The sequence below is a fragment of the Lissotriton helveticus genome, chromosome 1_1 (genome assembly GCF_964261635.1).
Source record: "Lissotriton helveticus chromosome 1_1, aLisHel1.1, whole genome shotgun sequence".
NCBI lineage: Eukaryota > Metazoa > Chordata > Amphibia > Caudata > Salamandridae > Lissotriton > Lissotriton helveticus.
The window spans coordinates 927,420,565-927,448,274 of record NC_136057.1 but is presented as its reverse complement, the minus strand read 5'-3'; the positions used below and the strand labels follow the sequence as shown (position 1 = coordinate 927,448,274).

The 27,710-nt window shown below is 46.0% G+C and overlaps 1 long non-coding RNA gene across 2 annotated transcripts in view; it reads left to right on the top strand.

The window, feature by feature from the left end:
- The first annotated feature begins 2,887 nt into the window (after window positions 1-2,887).
- Window positions 2,888-27,710, top strand: part of LOC144771488 (uncharacterized) — a 59,464-nt gene continuing 34,641 nt past the window's right edge. The window contains exons 1-5 of one of the 2 annotated variants that reach the window (XR_013599312.1): window positions 2,888-2,992; window positions 3,340-3,478; window positions 3,578-3,696; window positions 3,798-3,890; window positions 4,216-4,642. This is a non-coding gene — a long non-coding RNA (uncharacterized LOC144771488). Of the gene's footprint in view, window positions 2,993-3,339; window positions 3,479-3,577; window positions 3,697-3,797; window positions 3,891-4,215; window positions 4,643-27,710 lie in introns of those variants that run through there. The other variant, XR_013599313.1, reaches the window with a different exon arrangement.

Genomic DNA, 27,710 nt, shown 5'->3' with positions numbered 1-27,710 from the left:
AAGTTTCCTCTGCCATCTGCTCTTAAGTCACAGCTGTCAGTCGCCATTACTAGAGGGTGCCTTTGGAATTATCATGGACTAAGAACACTGGTTTGTAGGGAACGTTGCTTATTTGTCTTAAACTAGGAAGGCTTTTGCTTCCAGTTGTGAGTAAAAATACACTTGGTTGTTAACGTGGTGACACAAATATTAGCAGTGTATTTGGGAAGTAACTCAGCCTACTTCATGTAGTTATTTACTACAAAGTTGTATCCTCGAGTAAGTGTACTGAAGAAACTGCACTTTTTTAAGTATCAATGTTTGTGTAGTTCACTTAGAAGTTATAGCTTTCTAGGCATGCTATTAGGCTTGAAAAAGTAGCCCTAATACAGGTGTTGCCTTTGGCACTAAGCCAATATTATCGTGCTCTGCTGCTGTTCAGTGTTGACACCAGAACATCATTTACAGTAATTTCAGCATGCCAATTGCAAACTATTGGTGAGACAAATAGATGCCCCATAGATTTGGTAAAATGAGGTTAGTTATTGTTGGGGTGCATGGATATGGCGTGAAAGAAGGGTGGCTGTGTGTGAAATGAGTTGAAGAAGATTTGCTGAAAACCCATAATAATAAAGAAGTGAGGCATAGAACTTAGAATAGTCTGTGCTTCGAGAGAAGGAATGTGGAGGACATTGGTAGGGAGAGGCAGGGTAATTCAAAAGGACAGAGGGAATATTCGAAAGATTTAATTAAGGTCAGAATTACAGGTATGATTTTAGGAAACCTTTTGGTGTAGCATGTAATTCGAAAATGTAAAACTGTAAAGCAACTAGAGGTATTTTACTAGCAACTAGAATCATATAGTCTGTCCACCTCTAAAACATTTTTTTATTTATGTTAAAAAAAAGAAATAGGTATTGTCATTTACAATAAATAAAATGTGAGACCTATTGCATTGCAAATGCTTGTTGAATCTATTTGTTGTGTTTTTTCTTTTGAATGTCATTTTTTCCCTACTTGTTACACGCTTCCTCTTTTTTGCAGTTTAAAATTCTAACACTTCATTTTGTTCAGGTGACACAATATATTATCAAAACCTACTCAACACCCTCTCCTCAACAAAGGTGTCAATATGTCAATATAATTGTCCATCTGGGATTCACATCCTATCTGAGTAACAGATCCCAGCTGGTGAAGATGAGAACCCAGATCTCACGTTTCACCCTGTGACCTTCAGAGTGCCACAGGAACCCATCCTATCTCTAATAGTTATCAACATATATACACAACCCATTAAAATGTCAAAAGATTTGTCAGTATGTGCAGGTCGCTGACCTAAAAATCAAATCCCCTGATTCAAATAGTGCCTTACCCCCTGTGCGCTGAGCCTGGCATGTACATGTGTAAGCTCATTTGAGGAGAGACATATAGACAATGAAATGAGTCCATTGTTTGAGAACGTACAGAACTGTGTCCATTTCATAGACAATATTTTTTTCATATGGACGGGCCCAGAGGAAGAGTTATTGGAGTTCCTGGAATGGATACATTTAGGGGATAAAAACTTAAAATTCACAGTCCAGTACAGTAACAGTAAGGTTAACTTCTTAGATATTAGTATCAAACATAATGAGGGACATTTGGCGGTGGAACTATTTTCTAAAGAAACAGATCGCAATACATTACTGCATTACAATAGTTACCACCCGAAATGACAAAAAGATAATATACCGTTTGGCGAATTTCTTCAATTACGAAGGAATTGCACCTCATTACAAGATTTTTATAAACATTCAGAGAAAACTAAGAGCAAGTTTAAAGCAAGAGGTTATCCCAAGAAATATATTAATCATTTGTTTAAAAGGGCAAGATTCTACGATAGAGAAAGTCTCCTGGAGGGAAAGAGGAAAGATAGGAATAGGGACAAAATAGTGATGGTCAGCCAGTTTTCCAACATAAGAAACAAATTGAAGAACATCATTAATCATAATTGGAAGATTTTAAATGATGGTGAAGAAACTAGATTGCCCAAACCTATGTTTGCATATAGAAAAAACAAGAACCTACGCAACTCTCGTGTACATACATATAGAGAGGATGTGGTGGAAACCCAACATACTATCATGGGAAATAAGGCTATGGGCAACCACAAATGGGGAAACTGTAGTGTATGTGATCTCTGTATCACTACTAAGAGTATAACATTAAATACAGTGAAATATGCTATGAAAACACTAAATAACTGTAGAAGTTAAAACATTGTATATTTCATCCTATGCGCATGTGGGCAGGGATATATAGGTGAAACGGGGAGAGAACTAAGACAGAGAGTGCGTGAATATAGATCTGCAATAAATACTAATAAGGAAAATGCACCCCTAGTGGGCCACTGGAGAGAGAAGGGACATAAGGCAAATGAAATTAGATGGGTTATACTAGAAAAGATGAAAGAACAGAGAAGAACAGGAAATTGTACACAACGTAGAAAACATCAAACACAGTGGTTTATGATTAAATTTGACACTATTAAAAATGGTCTGAACAGCAGGGAGGATTGGGAGAAGATTATCTCAGAATAAAGTAAGAAAAGAAAATCCTTTCTAATAATACAAACAGTTGTAGTTAGATAAAGAATACATTTATATATGAAACAATATGAGGAAGAACAGAGAATGCCACTCAAAATTAATAAGGATCACAGTCAACATCGTAGAGATATGGGTTGTAGTTCTTCCCTGTTAAAAAGGAAGGAAAGCAGTAATGGTAACCAACTGCAATATGGTGGAAAGACAACTCTGAATATGAATGTAGGTTTACGAGATGACTTTTAACACAGATGGTAATATAAGGTACTCTCAAGATGGCCGCGGGGCATGCGCAGCAAGGGGAAGTGCCGCATCGAGAACGTGAGAGTTCCCGCGTGGTTTTGAGCAGTAGAGATGCATAAGAATGGAGCGCAGAGTAGCCGCTTTAACATTGGAGGCGGTCGGGAGACGGAGGTTGTGAAACAAAGGTGAGAATATAGTGCGGGATCAGGAAGGATTCTCTGTTGCAAATGGGTCACTTCTTAGAGCAGGAAGAAGACCTAACTATAGGGGGTGTGCAAAAGGGTGCTGTAATTCGGCCCCGTATGTATGGATACGAAGGTGTCATAACATAACAAAAAGAAAGAGCTCTCTTCATGAAGGCAATGCGTTCGGATTATCGAAAAGGTGCCAGATTTACATCGCACCTAGTAAAAGCTAGCGGGATATTGGCCCTAAAAAACTAATAAAATGACAAATGTAATAGATTGAAAGATAGATTTAGAAGCTACGGTCAGAGAATAAAATCAAGTATGTATATCCTTACTATTCACAGATACACCGGGCAAGTCAGAATTACCGAAAGCCTGTAAACCCGGATAGACCAGAATTCTACGGGATTCATTGCAGTGTGAGGGTAGATTAATGGAATCCCACACTACGTTGTGCAGATCAAACTAGTATTACAAGTTAAGGTAAGCATTGTAAGCATCCATTGAGGAGGAAATTTATTAGTAGGATGAAAATTAAGATAAAACAAGTTTCTCTCCCTCTCTTTATGAATTCTATTAAAGGTACATCAGCCAAATTGGTATATATACGGCACCGCGTCCATCTGGTAAGAAGAAAGGTGGATGATTTAGCGGTGAGATAGAATAAGAGGCGGTGTATTTTATAAATACCAACTCCTCAGGTAAGAGACAAGAGGCAGTAGTAAAGATGATAATACCTCTATTTGCTAAAAATACAAAGACTTAACAAGAGCGCCTCTTACCTACTCTCTCCCCGATATAGATTGAACGGGGTGTGGTCGCCTCTCTAAAGGAATGTTTTTTATACAAGACAAGGAGCACATGGACTGTGTGATATAACCCTTCACTTGCTACGGTTAGTACAATGAGGAGGAAAAGGAAACTATTTTAAGTATGGATGTTTGAGCATGGTATGAAAGAACGCACATTAGGGCTAAATAAGGGAAATACGCAAGATAAGGGAGTGGCACTCTTTTGGTTTTGCTCTAAATTGGAATGTAGTGCATGTAGATATGATATCCTCTAGGGGGATGAGAGGGCGTCTAGAGGACAATGTAAACCTGTACACTCGTCTATATATGATACAGGGACCATTGAATTATGCTACAGAGCATTTATAGATGTGATGTGAAAATATATATAGTTTAAAGCTTGGCTGATACCTGTCTTTTCTCATGTAGATAAAATATTTATAAAGTGGAGAAACTTGACTCTCTAAAAAATCTTGTCCTGAAGATGGTGGTTCTTTTAAACGAGCTTCGATACCACCGAAACGCGTTGACGCACTTTCCTACAAAAAATCCAAAAAACAAGGGACTTTGGATAAGAATAACATTTTTTACCAAAAGATCTCTCTGTATAATGTATGATGTTTGGATCATATTTTGGTTATAACTGAATACGATAACTGCCATGTTTGGGTCTCAGTTTTTTTTCTTTAAATGTGTTTTTAATGTACAAGATAAATGTCTTTATAAAAAGTACTGTATTGGTTTTTAAAGTGTATGTATTATTTCACATTTATCCTTTTGTGGTACTGACTAAGGATTTTTAATATATGTATGGATTAAGGCATATTTTTGCTTTTTTATTAATAAAATTGTGTTAGCACTACATTTCAGCTTGGGGTTTAATTATTATGCCACAGTTTGTGGGTTTATTAATGGTTAACAATTAGGACTTTGCAATCGCTGGTATAGAGCCTTTTGAATGTGTGAAAAAGGATTTGAGTGCATGTGATTCCACTTCCAAGGGATATTTTATCTGCTTACAGGTTACCCCCACCTTAGCCAGGATGTCCAAGTTGTACCCGAGTGCCATTAATACAACCAAAAGGAATGTGTACAGTAAGGACTTTAAGGAGTTAAGTTTGACAGCTTCACCTCTTAATTGGCCAAATGCTCCAAACCAAATGTAAAACAAAATGACAAACAAGCCTCACACTGCCCAGCATGCTGTGTTAAGTGCTGTGCAAAGTGAAAGCTTTTCTCCTTCAGCCAGACTTTATACCAGCTCTACAAGCCCTGGTCTCAGCTCACATAGTCAGAAGGCAACAAACCTTGAGTGGTGATATGCGTTTATAACATCTTACATTTCTGAAGAGTGGTCTTCATGCTACACTTTGACTGATCAGGGGTATGAAGGCGTTTGGAAGAATCGTACTCATCCACAGAGAACTCCACAATCTCTCTCAGCGACCCTGCCTCACCTTCAAAGTATTGGAGAGAGGTGTGGATCATCAGCTGACTCCAGAGCAGGGGCTCATAGTTCGATCCCCAGCACCGGCAGCAGCTCAACTCAGCACCATGTGACTCTGGTCAAGAGCTCACTTAATCTCCCCGATGGCCCCCAGTGCCTTGAAACCTTATGGTGATATGTTTGCACTTCACAAATTATGGATCATAACCTATACAGCAGTGAAACTAAGTACACCACCATATCTGGCAGGCACGATCAAGATTTGTGGTGACCTATACAACACTTGTTGGAACAACCTTATCAGGTTTAACACAACAAACTACATGAATGTTGAGACAAGATAGCAAAACTTGTCTTGAAATGCTCCTAGGATTTGAAACACTCTCCCAAGCCAGATCCAGCAAGCTCCATAATTCTTGCTTTTCGGAAGGAATTGAAGACTGTCTCTTCAAGCAGCACCTCATCCATGTGTAACTCTCAGGGTGATGGACACAGCCTTCATCTGCTCCCTCGTTATCCTCCTTTGTAATTTTCCTGTTTACGGCCATCTTTGTACATATCTTCGGGCCTTCTAAGTTTACGCTATGGGGAGAAGGGGAGTTTGATTTATTATTTCCCCACCACTACTCTGGAGTACCAGACATGCCTCGGAATGCCATTTGATTCACCTCCTAGGACTGATTACTGATGTCCAGAGTTGTCTATTGGTTTCTGTAGGTAATTTTCTTTAACCAGCCAAACTTACTTAATCTATTTCACCGTGACTAAAATAGCCAATATCCCAAAATCCATGTGATGGAGTAGGGTCTAAAAGAAACTAATTTTAACTGCTCCAAAAAAGCTGATCATGTGGCTTACAGGGCAACATTAAAGGGACAAGAACTTAATCCTGCTACGCCTACATCAGGGCACATCCCAACCCCACTCTATAAAGTTTACAGGATGGGGAATTTGGCTTGTAATGCCAGAGGGGCTTAAACATGAGTATCCCACTAGAAGCATCACTTCTGGGGTCAACCTGTGGAGAGGACTGGGCTTGCTGAGATGGCACACAAAGGACATGTTCGCACTTTTCCGAAAAAAAAACACCCTACTGGGTACCCTTCTTTAACAGTCTTGCTTCCTTATTGATTACTCTGATTGTGTCTGTTTCCTTTAATCTCTGCTACGTCCGAAGTTGCACGTTGATTTACAGGCACTTCATCCTTGATTACGTATTACGTGTTACCAGGGGCATAGCTTTGAGGGAGGGGGGGGTTTGGGTGTGACACCCCCCAATTAATGTATTTTCTGATAACTAGTTGAGTTCAGCTGCTCTCAGCCAGGTATGGTGAGGTGTCTGTCGGATTTCTCCAGGAATGTTTACATTCTCACAGACAAAAATGCAAACACATTCTCTCCCTCTCTCTGTTTTAAAAGTCCTAAAAAAATGCCAGCAATTTTCCAAAACATTGCGTTTTCTCTCATTTAGTGCTCCCACCAATACACCCTCTTCTCCCTTTCCACTGCCCCTTAAGCCCCTCTCATGCACCCAGCTTGTCGCTGATATCGTAGTTGCCAACTGTCCTGTTTTTGCCGTGACAGTCCCGGCAAGTTAAAGACTGTCTCAGGTAATTCACTATCCCGGGACAGTTGTGGCAATTGCCCTTCCAGCCTTGCCAAGTGTGACACATCTCTTGTTAGTAACGCATTTTAAGACACTGTACCGTATTACCGCAAGTTAAAGGATTGTCACGGTGACAATCCTTTTACTTGCGGTAATGTGGTGCAGTGACTTAAAATGCGTTACTAACAGGGGCGGCTCCTCCATTAGGGTGGAGGAGCGTCGCCTCACTGCTTTCTCGCAGTGCTAGAAGCAGAAACATAAAATGGTATTTTAAATACCATTTTATGTTTTTGCTTCTCACTCTGTGAAAAAGCAGAAGGGGATGCCTGGTTGGGGGCGGGCGGTTGGGCGGGTTGGGGAGGAGTGGCGTGTTCACTGCTGTGGGCCCTGACTGTTTGGTCAGCCCTCTGGGGCCAACCAAACCAGTCATGCACACTCTGGATTTTCTCTATTTTGGCTGCATGTAGCGTACATAGAGAAAATGGCCTCCCCATTGGTGCCCGGCTTGGCGCCGTCCTCACCAATCACGACGCTGCCATTGCAGCGTCGTGATTGGCTTTGGGGAGGGGAGGGAGGCTGCCTTCTTCCTGTTCCTGTTGAGCAGAAAAGCAGCAGGAAAATGCGGGACCCGGCCAGGAGCGAACACGGCGCAGGACCCGGTAAAGTAAGTTTTTTGTTTTTTATAATTCCCCCAGCGCTACCCCTACCCGAGAGTCCTGCCGACCGCGACTGGTTACTAAGGTGATTTGGTGGGAACTTGGTGCTATAAGGACCTACTCAATAAAGAGAGAATTGCAGGTAATTGTGATCAGAATTTCAATCTTTAGGCCATAATAGCCGAGTTGGAAAAATTCTCCAATGCAGCTGAATGGGAGAATTTTTCCAATTCAGCTACTTCGGCCTTAAGTTTGAAATTTGTGTCTCAATTCCCTGCAGTTCTCTCCTTATTGAATAGATCCTATGTATGATAAGTAAGCAGAGTTAAATTACGGTAATTATGTGGGTCCGGCGGACTGGGTACAGCTGTGGGGCAATGGGTGTGGTAAATTTTCAAGTAAGTAGTTGATAGCTGTGCTGCAAAATGCCTCTGGAATTTTTTTTCGAATGTTGGCAACTATGTGATATGCCAGCGTGATTGTTGGAAAATCTGAGGCTCACCACCCCTCCCCCAGCAAAACGTACTAGCCAAGTTACGCCCCTACGTGTTACTCTGCTGGCAGCTCCCCTTCTCAAGTTGATCGTTACAGTAATGGAAGCCGCCGTTAAATTGGACTCGCCTGTCATGTCAACCAAGGAAACACAGCGTAAAATCCACTCCCCATTGGAGTATGTTGCATTACGAGCTCTGTAATTGCCAGGGCTGTCTTCACATAAATTAGACTTTTTGTTGAAAGGGAAGGGATTTTTAAGAGAACAGATTCCCGCGCTGGCCCTTGGGGGCAATAACTGCCTCTCCCTGATTTTAGAAATCATTTCAGTTACGCCAATTGAGCGCCGGCGGCACGCCAGGCAGGCCATGACTCCGGAATCCAGCTGTCGCGTGAAGAGGTTCTGTCATAATAAAAATGTGATTAAATGTGACTTGAAAGAAATTACCAGCCAGTGATTTAACCGGGGGTGCGTTGCTAGTCATCTGCACAGCTGTGTGAAAAGGAGCCAATTGCAAACGATTGTGGCCACGGCACTCTCACGCTGGCACCGGCATCTGGTACAGTAATTATCTCTTCTGAATTATCTGAAAATTATACTTATCTCACGTGGCCGAGGTTCAGTGCTCGCAAGAAACCATGCAAGGGAAATGTTTTGCAAATAAAGACTTGGAGTAGTCTATAGCTCTTCGCCAAAAATGTGTTACATCGTTTTGTATATTTAGAATCGCTCAAAATTAGCATTAACAATAGGGTGACCAGGGGTCCCCGTTTTGCCAGGACGGTCCCTGTTTTTAACCAGCTGTCCCAGCAAATTTCAAGAAATGTAGCTCATGTCCCCGTTTTTAGAGAGGGTCGACTGAAAACGGTGGGAGGTGTTTTTTATGTTTTACAAAGCAGGGATAGTTAGCAGTTGTTTCAAGAAAACAATTTAATAACAAGCATTTACAATGCAATGGTCTCGGCAATATTATAGGTAAAGCTATTAGAATTGCTCATTATTTTTTTTATCTTTTTTGTATCCCTAAATAAATGGCATTGTCATTTGTATTGGCATTAGCTTTGTTTTTTGCATATGTGATGCCTATTGCATTAGCAGAGAGAGAGTGAGGTAGTGAGATAGAGAGAGCGAGTGAGGTATTGAAATAGAGAGAGAGTGAGGTAGTGAGAGAGAGTGAGGTAGTGAGATAGAGAGTGAGGTAGTAAAGAGTGAGGTAGTGAGGGAGACGGATGTTGTGAGGTAGTGAGATATAAGCATAGAGTGATGTTGTGATGTAGTGAGATAGAGAAAGAGGTAGTGAAAGAGAGAGTGAAAGTGAGTTAGTGAGATAGAAAGAGTGAGGTAGTGAGATAGAGAGTGATTGAGGTAGTGAGTTCGAGAAAGAGAGTGAAGTTGTGAGGTTGTGAGCTAGAGAGTGAGGTAGTGAGAGAGTGAGGTAGTGATGTTTTGAGAGAGAGAAGTTGTGAGGTAGTGAGATAGAGTGGAGTAGTGAGGTAGAGAGTTATGTAGTGAGAGATAGGTAGATAGAGAGTGAGGTAGTGAGAGACAGAGAAAGTGAGGTAGTGAAAGAGTGAGGTAGAGGGATGTTCTGAGGTAGTGAGATAGAAACAGTGAGTGAGTTTGTGAGGTAGTGAGATAGAGAGAGAGAGTGAGGTAGTGAAAGAGAGTGAAAGTGACTTAGTGAGATAGAAATAGAGAGAGTGAGGTAGTGAGAGAGAGAGTGAGGTAGTGAAAGAGTGAGTTAGTGAAGGAGAGTGATTTTTGGTGGTAGTGAGATAGAAACAATGAGTGATGTTGTGACGTAGTGAGATAGAGAAGGATTGAGGTAGTTTAAGAGAGAGTGAAAGTGACTTAGTGAGATAGAAAGAGAGAGAGTGAGTTAGTGAGATACAGAGTGACGTAGTGAGTTGGAGAGAGAGAGAGTGAACTTGTGAGCTAGTGAGATAGAGAGTGAGTCAGCGAGAGAGTGTTGTAGTTATTTTTTGAGTGAGTGACTTGTGTTATAGTTAGGTAGTGAGAGTGATATCGAAATAGAGTGATGTTATGGAGAGAGTTAGTGAGAGAGAGAGTGAGATAGTGTTATAGATTTAACTTGAGTAGTGATGTAGTTATTTTTGTTTTGTGGGAGAGTGAAGTAGATATAGAGTGAGGTAGTGAGAGATAGAGAGAGTGAGGTAGTGAAAGAATGAGGTAGTGAGGGTGAGAGTTGTTGTGCTGTATTGAGATAGAAACAGAGCGATGTGAAGTAGTGAGCTAGAGTGAGGTAGTGTATGAGAGAGTAAAAGTGAGTTAGTGTATTTGAGAGAGCGAGAGTGCGGTAGTGAGATAGAGAGAGAGTGAAGTTGTGGGGTAGTGAGAGAGTGATGTAGTGAACTTTAGAGAGAGTGTGTCGTGATATAGTGAGAGAGAGATAGTGAGATAGAAATAGAGTGAGGTAGTATATAGAGAGAGTGTGAGGTAGTGAGATAGAGAGAGTGAAGCAGTGAGTTAGAGAGAGAGAGTGAAGTTGTGAGGTAGTGAGAGAGTGTTGTGAATTTTTGAGAGAGTGTCGTGATATAGTGAGGCAGTGAGAATGAGATAGAGAGATAGTAATAGATAGAGTTAGGTAGTGATGTAGAGAGAGTGAGGTAGTGAGATAGAGAGAGTTAAGTTGTGAAGTAGTGTGTTAGAGAGATAGTTCCTGTGGTAGTGATATTGTGATGCTGTGAGAAAGAGAGAGTTGAGTAGTGAGGTAGAGATTGAGGTAGAGAGAGAGTGAATGAGAGATAGTGTAGTAGTGTGAGAGATAGTGAGGTAGTGAGAGAGATAGTGAGTTAGTGAAAGAGAGAGTGAGGTAGTGATAGAGAGAGTGAGGTAGTGAGAGAGAGAGTTCGAAGGGACGGTATAGTGGAGCTGAGGAGAGAGTGAAGGGATGGTGCAGTGAGAGGCTGAGGAGAGTGCATCAGTGAAGGGACGGTACCATAAGAGGCTGAGGAGAAAGTGCAGCAGTGAGTGATGGTGCAGTGGAGGAGTGAGGGCTGCAGCCTGGATGGGGGGCGGGGCTGAGCAGAGAGTGCAGCAATGAAGGGACGATGCAATGGTGGGCTGAGCAGAGAGTGCGTCAGTGAATGGATGGTGCAGGGAGAGGCTGAGGAGAGTGCAGCAGTGAAGGGACAGTGCAGGGACAGTGCAGGGAGAGGCTGAGGAGAGAGTGCATCAGTGAAGGGACAGTGCAGGGAGAGGCTGAGCAGAGAGTGCAGCAGTGAAGGGACGGTGCAGGGAGAAGCTGAGGAGAGTGCAGCAGTAAAAGGACGGTGCAGTGGGGGGCTGAGCAGAGAGTGCAGCAGTAAAAGGACGGTGCAGTGGGGGGCTGAGCATAGAGTGCAGCAGTGAAGGGACGGTGCAGTGGGACTGAGGAGAGAGTGTAGCAGTGAAGGGATAATGCAGTGAGAGGCTGAGGAGAGTGCAGCAGTGAAGGGACGGTGCAGTGGGGAGGAGGAGTGAGTGCAGCAGTGAAGTGACGGTGCAGTGAGAGGCTGAGGAGAGTGCAGCAGTGAAGGGACGGTGCAAGGAGAGGCTAAGGAGAGAGTGCAGCAATAAAGGGACGGTGCAGGGAGAGGCTGAGGAGAGAGTGCAGCAGTGAAGGGATGGTGCAGTGAGAGACTGAGGAGAGTGCACCAGTGAAGGGACGGTGCAGGGAGAGGCTGAAGAGAGTGCAGCAGTGAAGGGACGATGCAATGGGAGGCTGAGCAGAGTGTGCATCAGTGAATGGACGGTGCAGGGAGAGGCTGAGCAGAGAGTGCAGCAGTGAAGGGACGGTGCAGGGAGGGGCTGTGGAGAGAGTGCATCAGTGAAGGGACGGTGCAGGGAGAGGCTGAGGAGAGAGTGCAGCAGTGAAGGGATGGTGCAGTGAGAGACTGAAGAGAGTGCAGCAGTGAAGGGATGGTGCAGTGAGAGGCTGAGGAGAGTGCAGCAGTGAAGGGACAGTACCGTGAGAGGCTGAGAGAGAGTGCAGCAGTGAGTGATGGTGCAGTGGAGGAGTGAGGGCTGCAGCCTGGATGGGGGGGCTGAGCAGAGAGTGAAGCGATGGCGCCGGGAGAGGCTGAGGAGAGAGTGCTGCAGTGAAGCGATGGTGCAGTGAGAGGCTGAGGAAAGTGCAGCAGTGAAGGGACGATGCAATCGGGGGCTGAACAGAGAGTGCATCAGTGAAGGGACGGTGCAGGGAGAGGCTGAGGAGAGTGCAGCAGTGAAGGGACGATGCAAAGGGGAGCTGAGCAGAGAGTGCATCAGTGAAGGGATGGTGCAGGGAGAGGCTGAGGAGAGTGCATCAGTGAAGGGACAGTGCAGGGAGAGGCTGAGGAGAGAGTGCATCAGTGAAAGGATGGTGCAGGGAGAGGCTGAGGAGAGAGTGCAGCAGTGAAAGGATGGTGCAGTGAGAGACTGAGGAGAGTGCAACAGGGAAGAGACGGTATATTGGAGCTGAGGAGAGAGTGAAGGGATGGTGCAGTAAGAGGCTGAGGAGAGTGCATCAGTGAAGCAATGGTACCGTGAGAGGCTGAGGAGAGAGTGCAGCAGTGAGTGATGGTGCAGTGGAGGAGTGAGGGCTGCAGCATGGATGGGGGGGCTGAGCAGAGAGTGCAGCAGTGAAGCAATGGCGCAGGGAGAGGCTGAGGAGAGAGTGCAGCAGTAAAAGGACAGTGCAGTGTAAAAATAAAAATATGCCTTACCTCTAACATAAACTAAAATCAACATACATACCTGTCTGAACAACTCTGTGCACAGCCGTGCACATCGCTGAAGGGAATCGCCACAGGCCATGTTGAACCTAGAAAAGAGAGAATAAACATAAGATTAGCAAAAAACAAAACAAAATGGCTTACCTCTGAACGAAAACAGAGACAGAGAGTGAGGTAGTGAAAGAGAGTGAAAGTGACTTAGTGAGATAGAAATAGAGAGAGTGAGGTAGTGAGAGAGAGAGTGAGGTAGATAGAGTGAGACAGAGAGAGTGAGGTAGTGAAAGAGTGAGTTAGTGATGGAGAGTGATTTTGGTGGTAGTGAGATAGAAACAATGAGTGATGTTATGACATAGTGAGATAGAGAAGGACTGAGGTAGTGTAAGAGAGAGTGAAAGTGACTTAGTGAGATAGAAAGAGAGAGAGTGAGTTAGTGAGATAGAGAGTGACGTAGTGAGTTGGAGAGAGAGAGTGAACTTGTGAGCTAGTGAGATAGAGAGTGAGTCAGCGAGAGAGTGTTGTAGTTATTTTTTGAGTGAGTGACTTGTGTTATAGTTAGGTAGTGAGAGTGATATGGAAATAGATAGAGTGATGTTATGGAGAGAGTTAGTGAGAGAGAGAGTGAGATAGTGTTATAGATATAATTTGAGTAGTGATGTAGTTATTTTTGTTTTGTGGGAGAGTGAAGTAGATATAGAGAGGTAGTGAGAGAGAGTGAGGTAGTGAAAGAATGAGGTAGTGAGGGTGAGAGTTGTTGTGCTGTATTGAGATAGAAACAGAGAGATGTTGTGAAGTAGTGAGCTAGAGAGAGAGTGAGGTAGTGTATGAGAGAGTGAAAGTCAGTTAGTCTATTTGAGAGAGAGAGAGAGAGAGTGCGGTAGTGAGATAGAGAGAGAGTGAAGTAGTGAGTTAGAGAGAGAGTGAAGTTGTGTGGTAGTGAGAGAGTGATGTAGTGAACTTTAGAGAGAGTGTCGTGATATAGTGAGAGAGAGATAGTGAGATAGAAATAGAGTGAGGTAGTATATAGAGAGAGTGTGAGGTAGTGAGATAGAGAGAGAGTGAAGCAGTGAGTTAGAGAGAGAGAGAGAGAGAAGTTGTGAGATAGTGAGAGAGTGTTGTAGTGAATTTTTGAGAGTGTCATGATATAGTGAGGCAGTGAGATAGTAATAGATAGAGTGAGGTAGTGATGTAGAGAGGGTGAGGTAGTGAGATAGAGAGAGTGAAGTTGTGAAGTAGTGTGTTAGAGAGATAGTTACTGTGGTAGTGATATTGTGATGCTGTGAGAAAGAGAGAGTTGAGTAGTGAGGTAGAGATTGAGGTAGAGAGAGAGTGAATGAGAGATAGTGTAGTAGTGTGAGAGATAGTGAGGTAGTGAGTGAGTTAGTGAAAGAGAGAGTGGGGTAGTGAGAGTGAGGTAGTGAGAGAGAGAGTTTGAAGGGACGGTATAGTGGAGCTGAGGAGAGAGTGAAGGGACGGTACCGTAAGAGGCTGAGGAGAGAGTGCAGCAGTGAGTGATGGTGCAGTGGAGGAGTGAGGGCTGCAGCCTGGATGGGGGGCGGGGCTGAGCAGAGAGTGCAGCAATGAAGGGACAATGCAATGGGGGGCTGAGCAGAGAGTGCATCAGTGAAGGGACGGTGCAAGGAGAGGCTGAGGAGAGTGCAGCAGTGAAGGGCCGGTGCAAGGAGAGGCTAAGGAGAGAGTGCAGCAATAAAGGGACGGTGCAGGGAGAGGCTGAGGAGAGAGTGCATCAGTGAAGGGCCGGTGCAGGGAGAGGCTGAGGAGAGAGTGCATCAGTGAAGGGATGGTGCAGGGAGAGGCTGAGGAGAGAGTGCAGCAGTGAAAGGATGGTGCAGTGAGAGACTGAGGAGAGTGCAACAGTGAAGAGACGGTATAGTGGAGCTGAGGAGAGAGTGAAGGGATGGTGCAGTGAGAGACTGAGGAGAGTGCACCAGTGAAGGGACGGTGAAGGGAGAGGCTGAGGAGAGTGCAGCAGTGAAGGGACGATGCAATGGGGGGGCTGAGCAGAGTGCATGAGTGAAGGGACAGTGCAGGGAGAGGCTGAGGAGAGTGCAGCAGTGAAGGGACGATGCAATGGGAGGCTGAGCAGAGAGTGCATCAGTGAATGGACGGTGCAGGGAGAGGCTGAGCAGAGAGTGCAGCAGTGAAGGGAGGGTGCAGAGTGCAACAGTGAAGGGACGGTATAGTGGAGCTGAGGAGAGAGTGAAGGGATGGTGCATCAGTGAGAGGCTGAGGAGAGTGCATCAGTGAAGGGACGGTACCGTAAGAGGCTGAGGAGAGAGTGCTGCAGTGAGTGATGGTGCAGTGGAGGAGTGAGGGCTGCAGCCTGGATGGGGGGGCTGAGCAGAGAGTGCAGCAATGAAGGGACGATGTAATGGGGGGGCTGAGCAGAGAGTGCGTCAGTGAAGGGATGGTGCAGGGAGAGGCTGAGGAGAGTGCAGCAGTGAAGGGACGATGCAATGGGGGCTGAGCAGAGAGTGCATCAGTGAAGGGACGGTGCAAGGAGAGGCTGAGGAGAGTGCAGCAGTGAAGGGACAGTGCAGGGACAGTGCAGGGAGAGGCTGAGGAGAGAGTGCATCAGTGAAGGGACAGTGCAGGGAGAGGCTGAGCAGAGAGTGCAGCAGTGAAGGGACGATGCAATGGGGGCTGAGCAGAGAGTGCATCAGTGAAGGGACGGTGCAAGGAGAGGCTGAGCAGAGAGTGCAGCAGTGAAGGGAGGGTGCAGAGTGCAACAGTGAAGGGACGGTATAGTGGAGCTGAGGAGAGAGTGAAGGGATGGTGCATCAGTGAGAGGCTGAGGAGAGTGCATCAGTGAAGGGACGGTACCGTAAGAGGCTGAGGAGAGAGTGCTGCAGTGAGTGATGGTGCAGTGGAGGAGTGAGGGCTGCAGCCTGGATGGGGGGGCTGAGCAGAGAGTGCAGCAATGAAGGGACGATGTAATGGGGGGGCTGAGCAGAGAGTGCGTCAGTGAAGGGATGGTGCAGGGAGAGGCTGAGGAGAGTGCAGCAGTGAAGGGACGATGCAATGGGGGCTGAGCAGAGAGTGCATCAGTGAAGGGACGGTGCAAGGAGAGGCTGAGGAGAGTGCAGCAGTGAAGGGACAGTGCAGGGACAGTGCAGGGAGAGGCTGAGGAGAGAGTGCATCAGTGAAGGGACAGTGCAGGGAGAGGCTGAGCAGAGAGTGCAGCAGTGAAGGGACGATGCAATGGGGGCTGAGCAGAGAGTGCATCAGTGAAGGGACGGTGCAAGGAGAGGCTGAGGAGAGTGCAGCAGTGAAGGGACAGTGCAGGGACAGTGCAGGGAGAGGCTGAGGAGAGAGTGCATCAGTGAAGGGACAGTGCAGGGAGAGGCTGAGCAGAGAGTGCAGCAGTGAAGAGACGGTGCAGGGAGAGGCTGAGAAGAGTGCAGAATTAAAAGGACGGTGCAGTGGGGGGCTGAGCAGAGAGTGCAGCAGTGAAGGGACTGTACAGTGGGACTGAGGAGAGAGCATAGCAGTGAAGGGATAATGCAGTGAGAGGCTGAGGAGAGTGCACCAGTGAAGGGACGGTGCAGGGAGAGGCTGAGGAGAGTGCAGCAGTGAAGGGACGATGCAATGGGGGGCTGAGCAGAGAGTGCATGAGTGAAGGGACGGTGCAGGGAGAGGCTGAAGGGAGTGCAGCAGTGAAGGGACGATGCAATGGGAGGCTGAGCAGAGAGTGCATCAGTGAATGGACGGTGCAGGGAGAGGCTGTAGAGAGAGTGCATCAGTGAAGGGACGGTGCAGGGAGAGGCTGTGGAGAGAGTGCATCAGTGAAGGGACGGTGCAGGGAGAGGCTGAGGAGAGAGTGCAGCAGTGAAGGGATGGTGCAGTGAGAGACTGAAGAGAGTGCAGCAGTGAAGGGATAGTACCGTGAGAGGCTGAGAGAGAGTGCAGCAGTGAGTGATGGTGCAGTGGAGGAGTGAGGGCTGCAGCCTGGATGGGGGGGCTGAGCAGAGAGTGCAGCAGTGAAGCGATGGCGCAGGAAGAGGCTGAGGAGAGAGTGCTGCAGTGAAGGGATGGTGCAGTGAGAGGCTGAGGAAAGTGCAGCAGTGAAGGGACGATGCAATGGGGGGCTGAACAGAGTGCATCAGTGAAGGGACGGTGCAGGGAGAGGCTGAGGAGAGTGCAGCAGTTAAGGCGACAATGCAATGGGGGGCTGAGCAGAGAGTGCATCAGTGAAGGGACGGTGCAGTGAGAGGCTGAGGAAAGTGCAGCAGTGAAGGGACGATGCAATGGGGGGCTGAACAGAGTGCATCAGTGAAGGGACGGTGCAGGGAGAGGCTGAGGAGAGTGCAGCAGTTAAGGCGACAATGCAATGGGGGGGTGAGCAGAGAGTGCATCAGTGAAGGGACGGTGCAGTGAGAGGCTGAGGAGAGTGCATCAGTGAAGGGACAGTGGAGGGAGAGGCTGAGGAGAGAGTGCATCAGTGAAAGGATGGTGCAGGGAGAGGCTGAGGAGAGAGTGCAGCAGTTAAGGCGACAATGCAATGGGGGGCTGAGCAGAGAGTGCATCAGTGAAGGGACGGTGCAGTGAGAGGCTGAGGAGAGTGCATCAGTGAAGGGACAGTGGAGGGAGAGGCTGAGGAGAGAGTGCATCAGTGAAAGGATGGCGCAGTGAGAGACTAAGGAGAGTGCAACAGTGAAGAGACGGTATAGTGGAGCTGAGGAGAGAGTGAAGGGATGGTGCAGTAAGAGGCTGAGGAGAGAGTGCAGCAGTGAGTGATAGAAATAAACATAAGATTAGCAAAATAAACCAAATGCCTTACCTTAACTGAAAAACAGCAGCATACATACCTGTCTGAACCACTTCGTGCACAGCAGTGCACACAGCTGCACGGAGACGACACGGGCCATGTTGTATCTAGAAAAGAGAGAAAAAAAACTAAGATTAGCAAAATCAAAAAGATAGATTACCTCGAACATCAAAAGAGCAGAATATCGGAACCAGTTCGTGCACAACGGTGCACACAGCTGCACGGAGACGCCACGGGCCATATTGGACCTGAAAAACAAAGAAATAAACATAAGATTAGCAAAATAAACCAAATGCCTTACCTTAACTGAAAAACAGCAGCATACATACCTGTCTGAACCACTTCGTGCACAGCAGTGCACACAGCTGCACGGAGACGCCACGGGCCATATTGGACCTGAAAAACAAAGAAATAAACATAAGATTAGCAAAATAAACAAAATGCCTTACCTTAACTGAAAAACAGCAGCATACATACCTGTCGGAACAACTTCGTGCACAGTGGAGCACACAGCTGCACGGAGACGGCACGGGCCATATTGGACCTGAAAAACAAAGAAATAGACATAAGATTAGCAAAATAAACAAAATGCCTTACCTTAACTGAAAAACAGCAGCATACATACCTGTCTGAACCACTTCGTGCACAGCAGTGCACACAGCTGCACGGAGACGCCACGGGCCATATTGGACCTGAAAAACAAAGAAATAAACATAAGATTAGCAAAATAAACCAAACACCTTACCTTAACTGAAAAACAGCAGCATACATACCTGTCTGAACCACTTCGTGCACAGCAGTGCACACAGCTGCACGGAGACGACACGGGCCATGTTGTATCTAGAAAAGAGAGAAAAAAAACTAAGATTAGCAAAATCAAAAAGATAGATTACCTCGAACATCAAAAGAGCAGAATATCGGAACCAGTTCGTGCACAACGGTGCACACAGCTGCACGGAGACGCCACGGGCCATATTGGACCTGAAAAACAAAGAAATAAACATAAGATTAGCAAAATAAACCAAATGCCTTACCTTAACTGAAAAACAGCAGCATACATACCTGTCTGAACCACTTCGTGCACAGCAGTGCACACAGCTGCACGGAGACGCCACGGGCCATATTGGACCTGAAAAACAAAGAAATAAACATAAGATTAGCAAAATAAACAAAATGCCTTACCTTAACTGAAAAACAGCAGCATACATACCTGTCGGAACAACTTCGTGCACAGTGGAGCACACAGCTGCACGGAGACGGCACGGGCCATATTGGACCTGAAAAACAAAGAAATAGACATAAGATTAGCAAAATAAACCAAATGCCTTACCTTAACTTAAAAACAGCAGCATACATACCTGTCTGAACCACTTCGTGAACAGCAGTGCACACAGCTGCAGGGAGACGCCACTGGCCATATTGGACCTGAAAAACAAAGAAATAAACATTAGCAAAATAAACCAAATGCCTTACCTTAACTGAAAACCAGCAGCATACATACCCGTCTGAACCACTTCTTGCACAGCAGTGCACACAGCTGCACGGACACGCCACGGGCCATATTGGACCTGAAAAACAAAGAAATAAACATAAGATTAGCAAAATAAACAAAATGGCTTACCTCTAACAGCAAAACAGCAGCATACATACCTGTCTGAACCACTTCGTACACAGCAGTGCACACAGCTGCACGGAGACGCCACGGGCCATATTGGACCTGAAAAACAAAGAAATAAACATAAGATTAGCAAAATAAACAAAATGGCTTACCTCTAACAGCAAAACAGCAGCATACATACCTGTCTGAACCACTTCGTGCACAGCAGTTCACACAGCTGCACGGAGACGCCACGGGCCATATTGGACCTGAAAAACAAAGAAATAAACATAAGATTAGCAAAATAAACAAAATGGCTTACCTCCAACAGCAAAACAGCAGCATACATACCTGTCTGAACCACTTCGTGCACAGCAGTGCACACAGCTGCACGGAGACGACACGGGCCATGTTGTACCTAGAAAAGAGAGAAAAAAACCTAAGATTAGCAAAATCAAAAAGATAGATGACCTCAAACAGCAAAAGAGCAGCATATCTGGACCAGTTCGAGCACAACGGTGCACACAGCTGCACGGAGACGCCACGGGCCATATTGGACCTGAAAAACAAAGAAATAAACATAAGATTAGCAAAATAAACAAAATGGCTTACCTCTAACAGCAAAACAGCAGCATACATACCCGTCGGAACCACTTCGTGCACAGCAGTGCACACAGCTGCACGGAGACGCCACGGGCCATATTGGACCTGAAAAACAAAGAAATAAACATAAGATTAGCAAAATAAACAAAATGGCTTACCTCTAACAGCAAAACAGCAGCATACATACCTATCTGAACCACTTCGTGCACAGCAGTGCACACAGCTGCACGGAGACCCACGGGCCATATTGGACCTGAAAAACAAAGAAATAAACATAAGATTAGCAAAATAAACAAAATGGCTTACCTCTAACAGCAAAACAGCGGCATACATACCTGTCTGAACCACTTCGTGCACAGCGGAGCACACAGCTGCACGGAGACGCCACGGGCCATATTGGACCTGAAAAACAAAGAAATAAACATAAGATTAGCAAAATAAACAAAATGACTTACCTCCAACAGCAAAACACCAGCATACATACCTGTCTGAACCACTTCGTGCACAGCAGTGCACACAGCTGCACGGAGACGACACGGGCCATATTGGACCTGAAAAACAAAGAAATAAACATAAGATTAGCAAAATAAACAAAATGGCTTACCTCTAACAGCAAAACAGCAGCATACATACCCGTCGGAACAACTTCGTGCACAGCGGAGCACACAGCTGCACGGAGAAGACACGGGCCATGTTAAACCTGAAAAACAAAGAAATAAACATAAGATTAGCGAAATAAACAAAATGGGCCATGTTGGACCTACAAAAGACAAAAAAAACATAAGATTATTGCAAAAGAAAAGATAGCTTACCTCAAACTGCAAAAGAGCCGCGGATCGGAACCACTCCGTGCACAGCGGTGCACATCGCTGCAGGGAGACGCCACGGGCCATGTTGGACCTAGAAAAATAGAAAAGAAACATAAGATTAGCCTAAAAAAACAAACATGGCTTACTTTTAGACGAAAACAACAACAACATACATACCCGTCTGAACAGCTTCGTGCACAGCGGTGCACACGGCTGCAGGGAGACGCCCCGGGCCATGTTGGACCTCTAAAAGACAAAAAAAAATAAGATTATTGCAAAAGAAAAGATAGCTTACCTCAAACTGCAAAAGAGCCGCGGATCGGAACCACTCCGTGCACAGCGGTGCACATCGCTGCAGGGAGACGCCACGGGCCATGTTGGACCTAGAAAAAAGAAAAGAAACATAAGATTAGCCTAAAAAAACAAACATGGCTTACTTTTAGACGAAAACAACAACAACATACATACCCGTCTGAACAGCTTCGTGCACAGCGGTGCACACGGCTGCAGGGAGACGCCACGGGCCATGTTGGACCTAGAAAAAAGAAAAGAAACATATGATTAGCCTAAAAAAACAAACATGGCTTACATCTAAACGAAAACAACAACAACATACTTACCCGTTTCAAGAGCTTCGTAACAGCGACTTCTAGCAGAGACGATCAGGGGAAAATGGCATTTAGAATGCTACGGCCATTTTCGGACATGGGGGCCTGGTTTTGAAGTTCTGAGTGACAGACAACGTCACTGTCTAAAGAACATCAAAAATGACGCCCCCAAATCCTAAAAGGACGGGGCTACATCGGAGTGACGGATCTCTCCTCCAACGGCTGGCCTCCGTTTCGGAAGCCAGCCAATAGGGAAGAGACGGGGCAAGGAGGTGGGATCTACTGAGCTACTAAGAGACATTAAATCTCCGACCCCAGACTGCGCAAGCGCAGCCTTTAGGTCCTCGACCTAAAAAGGCAAGCTACTGGGCTTAAAAATTGCATTTTATGTATGTACTTACTGCCTGTTCTGTAAATCTCTGCTGATGAGCGCTCTCATCACTTGAAGTAAAATTGTAGTCCTTCTTCTGTTTTTGTGAAATGTCCCAGTTTTTGGCTTTAAAATTCTGGTCACCCTAATCAACAACTATAGAAGGGAGGCAAAATGGTTGCGAGCAACGATAGGAATTCCGCGAAAGAAAAAAACCCCAGAGAAAACAAACAGAACTCATCCCAGTGAAAAACTAGCGCCATCGACTGCAGGGTGCAGCCAGCCAATGGGATGAGGCAGTGAGGGCATGTTGCCTCATCGCAGCCCATCCTTACGTGAGAGCAGCTCCCGGCTCCTTGGCCTGCAGCCTACCGGGAAATGACCGAGTTCCAGATTGGCCAGTCCAGCCGGAAGCGGAGTTTCATCTCATCTTTGTTTTCCAATTCTTGCTTCTTAGTCAACAGCAGTTTGCTGTCTGGATAGGTACATTCAGTATTACAGCGGCAGGCCTACAAGTTCCAGCATACAAAGCTATGTTGGTTTCAAAATTAGGAAGTCATGACAGTGCTTCTGATTAAATGGGGACCGGTAGCCAGAAAAGGGGAAGGTGAACTGTGCCATGCGGCTGGCTACTGGGCAAGCAATCTTCCATTGTGCATACATGGCAAGAGTAGGCAATCAAACCCTACTTTTACTCTTAAGTTCTAGTTCTTGTAGTCCCACATTATCAATGAGAAGATCAAGACTACCAGCAGTGGCTGTGTGAACTACACTGAAAAGGAACCATGTGAAATGTTTACCACCCACAAGAATTATGTACTCAAAATACTTCATTTAATCTTTGCAAATGTTGCAGAGCCATGACTCGAAGATGTGAGCTTTGAATCTGAGAATCTAAAGAGAATTGAGAGGAAATGTGTTTGACTCAAAGGAACAGTAATTCTTGAAGTTACATCGCAGCAGGAGTCTGGTTGTGAGAGCGGATTATGTGATTGAGTGATGGGTAGCAATTAGTTGCATTTCAAAATACATTTCCTCCCAGGGCAAATGCTAAAAATGTGCCTTCTCTTCCCTTAATTTACCACAAATACTTTGATGCTGATTGTTAAGGATGGGGATGTTGATAGCATACAGGAGATTAAAAAGAAGCAAGCTTGCTATGTCTTTGCAGGTAAGCTGTGGATAAATCACCCCTGAAAGACACTGGACTAGCCATTCAGCCTCCAGGGCATTTCCCCAGCGAGTTGCACGCTGCGAAGCTGCTTTCAGGACAGGGTCGGCTGCCATGATTCAACCATGCCCTCATTGCCCTTTTCGAGACACAGCCTCCAGAAGTGTGGAACCACTTGGACATTTTTGACAGGCCAAAGTTTAGTTTAAATCCTAGGCCTGTTCAAAACTAAGGGCCACATGTATCAACCTATTTTGCGTTTGCAAACAGACCGATTCACAGAATAGGCCCATTTGCGAATGCCAAAAAGGCTTTTTCTATGTATCAAACCCTATTTTGCGATTCGGCAACCTGTTACCGAATCGCAAAATGGGTTTCCGATTCGGTATTTGGAAGGGGCGTGTTTAGGGCATCCATTCCAAATACCGATTCGCAGCAGTATATATGAATGTTTTGTGACCATGAATGCGTTTGCAAAATATTCACATTTTACCACCAACTTCAAATTGGTGGTAACCCATTCGCAAATGGAAAGGGGTTCTCCATTGGCAATGGTGGCGAAAACATCTTTTAACCCATGGACCACTGCCTGCTCTTAAAAAATGACAAGAAAACTTTTCATTTTTTTTCTTTAAACAGATCCTGATTTCCTTTATTAAAATAGACTGCATTTAAAAACAAATGATTGCTATATTGAAAAGCAATCACAGACATGTTGCTCAGCTGACCCCAGGAGGCCACCATCCCCGTCATTTTTTCTTAGGGACTCGCAAATTGCCACCTACCTCATTATTATTAATGAGGTAGGTCAATTTGCGACCCCCTAGGAATCGCTAAATGAAAGTCTTGAAGTTTCATACATTTGGAATAGCGATTACCTAATTGCAATTCGCAGAATATCGCATTTAGGTATTCGCTATTCCTAATGCTGAAACATGTGGTCCAAAGACGCACTCCATCACTCTAGCACAATTTAAGAGGGGAACTCAAGAGACACTTTCCGTACCTCCCTCCCACCCACGTGTGCTCGTCCATTGCGAAAGTGCGATGCAGCTACCTTCTCATAGACCACAACGTAATTTCTTCTCAGACAACTTAAAAAAAATATGATTTGTACAATGAGCAAACCAATCAAGTTTAAAAAAGTTGAGGTCCTGGAAAGGGTAGAGCCCTGACCTTAATACCAAGCCATATGATAAAAAAAATTGGTTTTCAGCAGTTTCCTTAACTTGGGGGAGTGCTTTCCTCCCTGACATTCATGGGTAGTGCATACCAAGTGTCAGTCAGAAATACACACACACACAACATGGTCTCACTTGGTTGGTTGTGTGTATGCCATAGATAACTTTGGTTTGTCTGTGAATGTAAAACTCCTTCTACCTCAAATTCTTTCCATCCTGGGGCACTGAAAGTGTCTGCACGCGTTCTGTCTTAGAGCCTTATTATGAGTTTGGCGGTTCAGGAGCGGCACCGCCCTGCTCCAGCACTGTCAAACCCATGTATGAACTGCCCGCCATATTAGGAGCTTTCTCCTGTCTGGCGGGCTGTTTTTTGGCGTTCCCAGGGCGGTGCCTATGAACATCAAAGGCAGTACCTGCACGGCCCGGACTGATGCAGTCCATGCTGTGCAGATACTGGTGTGCATGCACGCATGGGGCACACTTTGTGACCCCTTGCGTGGATCCACATGGTGTTAGGCACCAGCGGGCCCTGTAGGGCCCCCTTTGTTTCCTCACCGACACACTTTTCATGGCGGTCACACTGTCAAGAAAAGTGTGGCAGTGAGGTAACTCATAATAAGCTTGGCAGGGCTGCAACGGCCCTGCCAAGCATTTTGAGGCCTCAATACCGCCGCCCAACAAGCGGTCGTGGTGGTCCCAGGGTGGCCCAACCATCCTGGTCATCATAGGGTGGTCGGAAAACTACCACTGCAGTGCCGCTTTGATTCAGGCGGTCCGTGGACCTCCAGACTGGTAATAAGCCCTTAGTTTTGCCACGTCACATTTCGCAATTTTTTATGTTTAGGATCTTGATTCCCTGATATTTTACAAGTGAGGACTGCAGTGTTGAATTTTAATAAGATGTAAGAGGTAACCAGAGCAGTCTTTTAGTGTCTGGATCATTGCATTGTGTTGCATTTTAGCATTTGTAAAGTCATGGGGTGCTGATGGGCTCATCCACACAAATGGCACACTACACTGTGTGGGTGTGTGTTTGGACTTGCGCTCTCTTTGCTTTGAGCCTATGTGGGAAGTATTTTGTTTCAAATCTGTTTTTATTTTCAGCAAGGTGCAGGAATCTCCCCTCCGTGTAAGGACCCCCATTGAGGACCTACGCAATTATATTCCGATCGCATTCCCTGGGCACCGACCCAGACGATTCATTTTTACAAATTGTGCGCTTGTCACGCGGCAAGACTTCCGGTCACTTATCAGTTGTCGACTGGCAATCCCGAAGGACAAATATTCCCTCCTTCTATAATTATCGACTCCGAGCTAAATATACCATTAGCTCTGCCCCATTGTGTGACATGATTTGGATTGTCACTCCTTTAGGCAATAATTGTCTGTCCTGAGGATGAACCAAAAAATGTTGTACGGTTCGAAACGTCGTCGACCATAAATGCACTAACTGCATAGTTGACAAACAATTGCTCATGCATATGTGTATACTGCGGATCATCTGTTTATAATTTATGATATTTGGATGACCTTCTTTTGCCTATTATTTGTGTATGTTATGTTTGTGTGTCCATTGGGTTAGTCGGACATCGGCTGGTGTCCCACTTCCACCTTATGTAAATTTCTTTACGAATAACTTTTATTGTGATATTAAAAACTATCCGGCTGGATATGTTTCCTAATAATATAGTTCTATTTAGTCTATATTTATTCCTGTAAATATTCTCCCCATTGTCTAAGGACCACTGTTCCTCTTGAATAAATACCTACCCAAGGTCCTTAGCTTATTGCGCCCTGGGTTCCCTTGTTCCATTTATACAAAAACTTAGTTTTGCCACGTCACATTTCACAATTTTTTATGTTTAGGATCTTAATTCCCTGATATTTTACAAGTGAGGACTGCAGTGTTGAATTTTAATAAGATGTAAGAGGTAACCAGAGCAGTCTTTTAGTGTCTGGATCATTGCATTGTGTTGCATTTTAGCATTTGTAAAGTCATGGGGTGCTGATGGGCTCATCCACACAAATGGCACACTACACTGTGTGTGTGTGTGTTTGGACTTGTGCTCTCTTTGCTTTGAGCCTGTGTGGGAAGTATTTTGTTCAAATCTGTTTTTATTTTCAGCAAGGTGAAAGGGTCATACTCCACAGGGGAATCAGATACACAGCGATAAGCCTACAACCCTATTCAGGGCCGGCCGCGTAAAAGAAGAGCAAATCAGATGGCATTAAATTCCAGGGGGGGGAGAGTTATACACAGTGTTGCGCCTACAACCCCAGAGGGGCCGGCCGCGATCTAATGGCAGAGCACAACATTAGGTAGACCTGTGGAGTGGTAGGATCCAGGGCGCCGTTCTATGCTATAGACGGGCAACAGGCCCGTATGGAACAACCATTGCAACAGGGCATCAGGGCCCGAATGGCAGACCGTGACAGCAAGAAGAAGAACAGCCAGAGAAGGATAAGCAGGGAAAGGAGGAGGGATAGGAGAGCAAGAATAGAGACAGTGCGCGGAGAGAGGAGGACTCTATGTTCCAGCCTATTGACGGCAGCGGTGAGGCGCAGCATAGGGGGGCAGTCATGGCAGCAATCTGCTTGGATCAAGGGGGGCAAGAGCATCCTCAAACAATCTCAGCGCCCTGAGTTTGATAGGCACGTAGCGCGCACGTTCAACTGCACAAAGGTATTTGACTAGGGGCTGCCACACAGCTTGGAAGCGGGTGTCGCGCGTCTGCAAGCGGGCTGTGAAGAGCTCCATCGTAAGGACATGCCAGAGGTGTACGAACTAAGCTGCTATTGGAGGGGCTTTGGGCTTCTTCCAGTATAAGGCTATGAGCTGTTTGGCAGCACCCAGCATTTGGAGCGCCAGGATCCAATCACTCCTGGTAAGGGCCTTTAGGGCAGCAGGTTTAACACCCAGCAGGATGGTGGGAGCGAGTTCAGGCAGAGGGAACCCCAGCACCCCCCTGATGTGGCTAAGGTACTCCTTCCAGTAGAGAGTTAGTGCTGGGCACGCCCACCAGATATGAATGAGATCCCCCGTTGCAGATCGACACCGCCAACACAGTGGTGAGGAGGTAGGAAACATCTGTTGCAGGCGCTGAGGAGTATAATACCATTGAGTCATTAATTTATAGGCATTTTCCCGCTGTGGGATGCTACGGTATATTTTGGGGATGTCCCGCCAGAGCCTATGCCATTGCGCAGGGGTAATGTCCGTGTCTGACAATGCCTGCCATCTGTCCTGAGAAGGATGGGAAGGCGGCGTCTGCGGGTGTTGCAGGATCTGGTAAATACGAGACACCAGTCCTTTGGATTCGATGGGGTGGCGGGCCAGCCGCTCAAAAAGGGTGAAGGCGCGCGTGGGTGCCTGGTACATTGTATCTGCCGTCACCCAATGACGTAGCTGGGTATACAGCAGTTGTGCCGTCACAGGGACACAGAACTCTCTACATTGGGTGAAGGATTTTAGTTTGCCCCCCTCAAATAGGTCCGTAACCACCCTGCAGTCCCCTTGCATCCACTTGGCAAAGGCCCGCGTTCGATGTGCCGGCGGAAAAGACGGATTCCCTACGATCGGGGTGTGAGGCGAAGGAAAAGTCATCAGGCCTCTGCGCACCGCTACCGCATCCCAGATGTCGAGCACCATCTTCGTGGGGACCGCCAAGTAGGCACTCTTAGAGCGTGCCGCCCGCTGATGCCAGGCTAGGTCCCAGATGGTACGCCCCGTAACAGCCCGGTCCATGTGATGCCATCACTTCTCACTCTCCATCACTCCCCACTCCACCACAAAGCGGAGGTGCGAAGCCCAGTAGTAATCCAGTAAGTCAGGGCTAGCCAGTCCCCCCTATCCCGCAGTGTCATTAACAATTTCTGAGAGAA